General features: G+C 41.3%; 1 pseudogene; it reads right to left on the reverse strand.

Annotated features, from left to right (window-relative positions):
- Positions 1-376: 376 nt before the first annotated feature.
- Positions 377-1,519, reverse strand: LOC149176213 (plant UBX domain-containing protein 7 pseudogene; annotated as a pseudogene).
- Between the last annotated feature and the right edge of the window lie 7,778 nt (positions 1,520-9,297).

Below are 9,297 nucleotides of genomic sequence, written 5' to 3' on the forward strand. Positions count from 1 at the left end.
TCATGCAAATGATTAGTGAGATGGGTGAATCTTATTGCACCACCAATAAATAAAATTACAAATATAATGAAATCTAACTTAAAAACTTAAAAAGGAACACATCAACAAACTTGGTTTTTATTCATTGATTCTATCCTACTCTATTCTACTTGAAATATAAAATTTGTTTCAAGTGTATTCATATTTCTAGTGTAACCATGTGCGTAACAGGAGTAAGTTTTTCAGTTTTTAGGGAGTGGACACTTTTATAGCATTCACGTTCAAGATTAGTATCTATAATATGGTGTGTCAAGAAATTAGTAGAGTGAAAAAATGGTTGAGGGCCAAAGTTTTATAGGGTGTTAATGTTTATAGCATTGAAGTTGAATGTTTCCATTTATGATTCCCACGTCATGGAAATGAGTGTATTGGAAAGTCCAGAGTCTCCGAAGGTCAAGTTGGTATCATATTCTAATGTTTTAGATGATGCACCAGGAACTGCATGTGCCAGTCTAAATTGCCGCCCATCACTGGCTTCTTTGACTTGAGAAGAACAGAAGGACCAAAGTAACTGTATGGGATCAGTTTGCAGAAACCTCCTCTGCACCCTCTTGCCATCAGGGAAACGGACACCTAACCTACAGATGTTCACTCCTTTATCACCTTGTGGCTCCTCTGGGAGAGCTGGGTACTCTCGTTTCACTGCAGCTTTTTGTTGATTATCTTCCTTGATTGCCAAAGAAGCAAAGTCAGCTAAAACGTCTTTCCCTTGTACTATTTGTTCATGTGCATTATTATTAACATTTGATGTCACTATCTGTTCATGTGCAATATTATTATTAACATTTGATGTCACCCTCCTCCTCCTTCGATGGCTGAATTCCTTGGGGCCCTTATCCATATAAGGTATCAAATCCTGTAACAATTCCTGTGGATCGATGGTGCCTGTCCAAGCTTTCATTTTTTGTCCAGTGATAGAATCAATAACAAGTGTTGACGGAATCTCACTCAAATGATAATAGGTGGACACCTTTCGCCCTTCTTCATTGTCGTCATAAATTTGCCAGAAAATGAAAAATGCACTAATAGTCTCCCTCACACCTTCGTTGGCCCAAGTGTCTCTATTAAGCATATAAGAGCTGAACTCTTTTGGGGATTGTATATTTGCGATGAGCCATTTTCCTTGGCCTGCAGCTTCCACCTTAGCCTGCTCAAAACTGCCTTTGAACATCAATTCGAATGGTGGGCGATACAGAGTTTCCAATCTATCATTGCCTTTATCCCAAAAAGCCCAGGAGGAATTAGGTTCTGCCGATTGTTGATCTCTTCTTCGTATAAACTCATCATCGTATAATGCTTCCCTCTTAACTGGTAGTGGTGGGCGTACATAGTCTGTATGGTCACTGTACTCATGGCTTTGCCTTTCCACTACTGGAGCATTACTTAAATTAGAACTAGTAGAAGCCGATGGCAATTCATGATTATCAGACTGAGCATAGAATAACTGTATCGCTTCGTCTAGATTCCAGTCCTTGAGCATTTTGTTGTTTTATCACTGCCATCATAGGGAAGTCATCAAAATAGGTAAGCACCATAATAATGTTAATAGAGATGATGTTATATACCTAGGGGGGATAATATGGTGTATAAAGGGGGGTACCCAAGGGAATAATGTAATAATGGGATGGTCCATAGTAATAAATAAGGTGGTTAACCCGTATCATGTAAGGGACCACAAGTAGTTAGTAATAATGTAATGGGCCCATGGTATTAGATAGATGGTATTGAGAGAAACATGGTATTGACCCATGGTATTGTGTGTATGAAGCCTATATAGAGGCTAGAGACTCCACATTGAGAGATGTCAAGGATTATTGTATGAACATGCATATGGCTTGTGGAGTGTTCTCCTTCCTTAAGGAGTGAAGGTATGGTGTTGCCCTACCTTAAGGGCTTGATATCAATAAAGAAGAATTCCTATCTATATTCAGATCTTGTTATTTTTAGTGATTATTTCCAGTTATTGGTTATATTGGTATCATTTCATATATTTTTAGATCAGATCTATAACAAGTGGTATCAGAACACTTTCTTGGGCAAAAGTGGAGAATTTTTTTTGTTTTTTGCAGGAATTTTTTGGGTCGGTGAGTTTGTAGATCAGATCTGTATGTTTTGGGGAAAAATTTGCAAAATCTAATTGCATATCTGAATTCTTTGTGAAAAAAATACCTGATTTCAAAAGAAAAATCGGTCGAATCAGAGTCTGGATGAAGGAGATATCGATGATCTAAAAATTAGTGGTGTTGCAGAAAATTTTTCGGGGCAGCGAGTTTGCGATGTAGATCTAGACGTCCTGTTGCAAGACCTACAAAATCTAATTGTAGATCTATATTCTTTGTGAAAAAATACCTGATTTCAAAAAAATATCAGTCAAATCGGAGTCTGGATGAGGGAGATATCGTTGATTTAAAATCAGCTCTTTTTTCAGAATTTTTGTGACGGCAAGAGACTTGTAGCGCAGATCTAAAATTCCAGTGCCTGGATCAGGGATTTCTATCACATGGGCAGATGCAGAATGGTTGTTTCATTTCTGAAAATAGGTCATAATAGGGATTTTGAGAAATATTGACTAAACTGTGACAATTTCAAATTTTCGCCAATTTTTTTTTTGTGATGGCGAGCCTAGATCAGAGTTTGAGGGACTTGTATAAATTTGATGGCTCTCATTCCATTAGATGGCTAGCACAAATGGAGAAATCTTTCAAATTGAATTACAGCTTTGATGATGCGACTCAACTGAGTGTGGGAAAAGTGTACTTGGACCACGAAAGATGGCAATGGTGGCAGTGTCATCAAAAATGCCATCCAAGGACAACTACTTGGCAGATGTTCGCAAAATCTATTTGTGACCACTTTAACCATAAATCGAATTCTGTGGGTCCTCTTACTAAGCTCACACAGACCGACACACACCCTAGCAAAGATTTTATTGGTACAGGAAATAAGGAAACCAAGAAACCTAAAGGGTTATTTTATGCTAATATCGCCTTATTGCAGGTTCATGGATTGATTCAGAAAGAGAAGATCATTGTGTCTATAAATCTGAGTTGCAAGAAAAATCTCATAAATGTCAACTTGGCAAAAAAATTACAAGTTCCAGCAAAACACATTGAAAACACACAAGTGGATGATGAGGATGTTCACGTGTATAAGGATTTGAAGATTTCTATGGATAAGTATGTGTTACATGGTGATTTGTATACTTCAGAGATGGATAATATGGATGTTGTTTTGGGATATCCTTGGATGGAATCCGTGGGGACTATCAATATTAATGTGCAAAAGAAATTCCTGAAGCTCTGGTATAAAAAGAAGAAAATTACATTACAGGATATTTCCATCAATAAACAGGTAAAGTCCACGAAGGTTGAAGCAGAAGATGTTCCAGGGACTGACATATCAGATGATGAGCCATTGATGATCGAAAATCAAACACAAACAGAGGCTAATGTAGAAAAGAATACAGGTGCTGATACATCAGATGAGAGCTCAGTGGTTGAAGTAATATTGGAAGATAAGACACCATAGCACGCACCACAACATGCACCAGATAACAGTCAGGGTCCAGTAAGGGGTGAATTCAAGAAAAAGACATTGTGGGTTAAAACTTCAACATATAATCACCCACATCACCCCGTAAGACAACAACCAACAAGATGGCAACCAATTAGCCACAAGGACAACAACCCCCGCAGGACATATAGAGAGGAGCGAAGATCCACCTACTACACATCAACACAGAAGAGCTGCCACGGTCAACTTCCATCTCAAGCGAGCGAGGCACCAACGAGATCGAGGGTTCACCTTTCTCTTGGATGGCTAGATGCACGTGCATGGTACCAGTGGACTACTATTTTGAGTAGATCTTATTATTTGTGTTCTTCCCATGTTTCGGGGACGAAACATGCTAAGGGCGGTGGAATGTTATAAACCTAGGGGGGATAATATGGGGTACAAAGGGAGGTACCCAAGGGAATAATGTAATAATGGGATGGGCCATAGTAATAAATAAGGTGGTTAACCCGTATCATGTAAGGGACCACAAGTAGTTAGTAATAATGTAATGGGCCCATGGTATTAGATAGATGGTATTGAGGGAACCATGGTATTGTATGTATGAGGCCTATATAAAGGCTAGAGACTCCACATTGAAAGATGTCAAGGATTATTGTATGAACAGGCATATGGCTTGTGGAGTGTTCTCCTTCCTTAAGGAGTGAATGTATGGTGTTGCCGTACCTTAAGGGTTTGATATCAATAAAGAAGCATTCCTATCTATATTCAGATCTTGATATTTTTGGTGATTATTTGCAATTATTGGGTATATTGGTATCATTTCATATATTTTCAGATCAGATCTATAACAGATAAAAGTTGAAAGATTAGTGAAAATTGAATTCCCACCCTAAACTCGATATTTATCTCTAACTAACCCCTTCCCTTTCTTCTTTTATATTAACTTTTTAATTAATTAATATCATATAATATTGTTAGAGTTTAGTAAAAATATATAATATTCTATATTCTTTAACCTATTGTATTATATTATTTCTATTATATTTCATATTTCATATTATAATTATATTATTTATATAATATTATATTATATTAGATATTATAATTAATATATTGTATTATGTTTTTTATATAATATTATATATATAATATATATGATATTGTATTCTTAATATAATATAATATAATATTATATTATATTATATTTTTTATATTATACCAACTCATATTCTTTAATATAAAATTTGGATACTAATAAATATAATAATTTATATTTTTTATATATTAATTTTTAAATGACATTATTATTATCTTTCCTATCTGCCATATTCCTATCTAAATATTACCATATGATCATGAAAGGACCTATTCTTGGTAATGTCTGCTTCACCCTACCTGTCACGCCCTTACACTGGCGGTACTCTTCCAACCGCATTATAGGAGGTGTGGCACCACCAACCACTTTCTTTTTAACAATACTTGCGATCATGGACTATGCCTACTTTCTATACCTGGATTATTTTCCAACATTCCTAAGTATACGTTCACATTAACATAGCAGAAACTTCATACATCATTCATCATTATTATCTTTTAACATATATGCACAACGGATAATAAACTCGGAGGGGTAACTCCCTGAAATATGAGTCTGCCCGATAATATCAATACTTCACAAAATATTCAGTTTTACAGCCTTTGTAGGAAACCCCAAGTTTACTTGGTACAATATATGTCAACTCGTGCAAGTTGGCCTGCACCGTTCGGACCACCTGAACCATCGTTCAGAGTGCCCAAGGATACTTCCGCCTGTCACACCTCATTCAACAAAACTCATGTCGTTCACTGCACACGACCACCGTTCAATTTGCGGGCTCACAGGACTCCCGTTCAACTCGCCCGTCGATTGTCTCGGCCGCCCAAAGCAACTTCATTCACCGTCACACCGTTTCACCCTGCCCGGGCGTGTTCTACCAAACTCGCCCGTTCGTTTCAACTTGCCGATGCGTTCCACCCGAGTTCACCCTTCATTGTTTCGTCGTGCACAGGTGCGCTCCACCTGACTCCCCCGTTCGACATGAGTCGTCGCACCATCCGCACAACTCCACCAACCGGCATTCACCCGAACTCGTCAACTTGTCAACCGTCCTCACGCTCACCCAAACTCACCATCGTTTCGTCATGTACGGGCACACTCACCCGGCTCGCCCGTTCGGCATGAGTCCACACACCCACCTAACTCACCAACTGGCACCTCCGTGTGTGTTCACCCAACCAACCCTCGCTCCACACCTTCGACCATTCAGCTCGGTTCGTCTGACTGCTCGTGTCGCTACGTCGTGCGGCCTACCCATCTACGGTTCACCACACTGAATGCTGCCTTTGTTGTGGCTAAGTATTGCAGCCTAGACCACCACTTGCACCTCGCCTCTCTAGCCCGCATCCTCCTTAGAATATTTGCCTTGAATGATTGAATGCCTCTCCAACACTTCGCCTACGCTTACTTATACCAAGTCGCCATTGTGTGGGGACATTAGCCCATGGCCCAGCCGACCCACCATTTGGCATATTTGGTTAATTTTCCAACATCAGCCATGGCGGGGGCACCCACACCCAGGACTGCCCCGCCATATAATTCCACCACCCAAAGACTCCAACACTTAGTCGTTTTTTCATAAAATGACCATTGCGTTTCTCCTTTCGTTAACTGGCTAATCGCACCGTGTGGACGTGCCAGTTGCTCCAGCTCGTCACCCTCGCCCATCGTGCGCACGTCGCCATGCAATTCTAATTCAGGGGCGTTACATCCTCCCCCACTTCAATCCATTGTCATCCTCGACAACACCGTCATATGACATCGCAAAGTGTTGCTAGCTCCAACATCCAAAGATGCCCATGCCACCTGCCTTTGCTCTACCATCGCACAAACCATAAAGGCTCATGTCTCCATCAATCAGAAAGTCTCCTCAATCCATGACCATCAATCACATCCATTGCAACTTCACATGCTCTACTGTAGAAGGTTGATCCCTCCATCTAGAGCCACATGCTCACTACAACATATCGTGTCAACCCCATCATGTATCGTCATCGTGTGAACTGCTACCATGATACTCCAACATAATGTTGACACATCTCTATACACTACTCGAGCCCCACGATCTAAACTAGTTGGGTGGCTAATCCAACTATCACGCTCAAACCATGAGAATGCACAACCTCATGCCATCATCAGTCATTTCTCAAACTCCTGTCACAACACCAACTCGACCAAGAATCCATCTCCATCAACGTAAGCCATGCCCAGGTCCATGAAGTAAACTCCATCCCGTCTGAAACATGTTGCCCGTGATGTTTGGTATCAATGTGTTGCATGAATTCAGCTGCATCTATCCCCACATCATCATCCATAAGTGTAAAATCCATCTCCTCAAATCTGCCAAGGAAACAATTATACACCTGTCTCATCATCCATGTGCTGCCCATGGTTAGAAACCAATCAGCTCCCATGTGTAAAAAGTGGTTAAGTCTTGGCTCAACCCATGCCCAATTGTCGCCACCAAGGCATCATCATTGCTGCAACTCCGTCACTCCAAAGTGTCTCATATCGGTCCTCCACATCAAGTCACTCTCTCAAGCACACCCATACATGTACTCAAAAGTATGCACCCCATAATACATCAAAGTCCCTGACCTCGGCTCCTCAATGCATCAGATCTTCTAAGTCCACCATAATATGAAGTCCAAAAATCCACAACCTCGTGTCATCATGAGCTCCATGAGTCACTTCCAACAAACATCTCAGTGAGCATACCTGTCTCAGCCCAAAGGTCCCTGCAAGATGCCTCAGCTCTCCATGTAGTAGGAATGCTCCATAGTCTGCTCACAATTCCAACCAATTCCATGGCCTTGTTGTACAAGAGTGCACAACATCTCCATCGGCACATAAGTAAAACATCTCCATGTCACATCAGCAAATCCTCCTGCACAACATCTTTGCCTTGGCACTCCTTATTGCATTCCCATAAGTGACACCTCTATAAGTGCTTCTGCATAATGTCCCTGCATAAGACTGCCATGCTCCATGTCTCCAACTTGATGTCCATAACTCAAGTTGCCCATGTTGTCCCACTAAGTAGACCCATCACAACAATCGGTCATCGTCATCCAAGTCTGGTCTCCGGTCTAGTTAACTCGGTCACCCAAACCATATCATCATCACATGAGTCTCTTCCACCATGGCTCCCCCACTGAAGGTTCCACCAAGACTTTCTTTTGGTCTCGGCCATGAGAAGTCCACCCAAGTATCATCAAAATCAACTGTGTGCCCTTCTCTAATCTGTCCATGAGTCATGCCGGGCACTTAGCCAATTTTTCCATATGGCTAAAGCATGACCCATTCCTACGCAATGATAATCGTGTTCCTCCCTTGTCACAGGAATTTGCACCTTCTGCCATAAGGTCACAAACAACCCCAACAAGCTCTGCAATAGTTAATGGTCCTTTCTTCTCCTTACAAGGTCTCATCGCAGACATCCATGGTAAGATCCTCCATTGCATCGACAAATTGATTTTGCACTTCCCTGCATATGGCCCATCTACCAAAAGCTCAAATGAAACACAAGTATCAGTAGTACTTACTTTACCATGAGGCTCCTCCATATGGGTATCCTCATCCACCAATGTTTGCAACCTGAACGATCCTGGTCCAACTTGAACAATTTCAGGTTCATCCTCCATCGTTGTCATATCTGCAACATCCTCAAACATCACGGCTTCTTCTTCTTCGTTATCGCAATATGCAACTACATCCTACTCCATTGCCCAACCAAGTCAAAGAAGTTTGTCTTCAACATTCCTTTCCAAGACTTCAAGTTTATCTCGAATCCATGGGTTCTCCTCTTTCATCAGCTTCAACTTGTATAAGGTCAACAAGAGTTTCCCTTCACATTCTTCCAAACCTCCCATGTCTTGTCGTTCAGCTTGGCCCAAGCATGAAGCTTCACCCCTTCTAAACTTGTCACAAAGTGTAGCACTTCAATCTGCAATTCTGAATCACCAAAGCCTGCAGAATACAGAGCTCTGATACCACCTGTCACGCCCCTACACTGGTGGTACCCTTCCAACCGCACTATAGGAGGTGTGGCACCACTGACCACTTTCTTTTTAACAATACTTGCGTTCATGGACTATGCCTACTTTCTATACTTAGATTATTTTCCAACTCTCCTAAGTTTACATTCACATTAACACAGCGGAAAATTTCATACATCATTCATCATTATTATGTTTTAACATATATGCACAGTGGATAATAAACCGGGAGGGGCAACTCCCTGAAATATGAGTCTGCCCGATAATATCAATACTTCACAAAATATTCAGTTTTATAGTCTTTGTAGGAAACCCCAACTATCCTTGGTACAATATCTGAAGTCACCTTGCACCGTTCAGACCACCCGAATCACCGTTCGGAGTGCCCAAGGATACTTTCGCCCGTCGCACTTCGTTCAAAAAAACTCGTGTCATTCACCACACACGCTCACCATTCGGTTTGCCCGCTCACCGAACTCCCATTCAGCTCACCCACCGATCGTGTCGCCCGCCCAATGCCACTTCGTTCACCCTCGCACCGTTTCACCCTGCTCGGGCGCGTTCCACCAAACTCGCCCATTCTTTTTGACTCGCTAACGCGTTCCACCCGAGTTCACCGTTCGTCGTTTCGTCATGCACGGGTGTACT

The sequence above is a fragment of the Pinus tabuliformis genome, chromosome 4_1 (genome assembly GCF_031772625.1).
Source record: "Pinus tabuliformis cultivar Carrire ecotype Pingquan chromosome 4_1, CPIR1, whole genome shotgun sequence".
In the NCBI taxonomy this organism is placed as follows: domain Eukaryota; kingdom Viridiplantae; phylum Streptophyta; class Pinopsida; order Pinales; family Pinaceae; genus Pinus; species Pinus tabuliformis.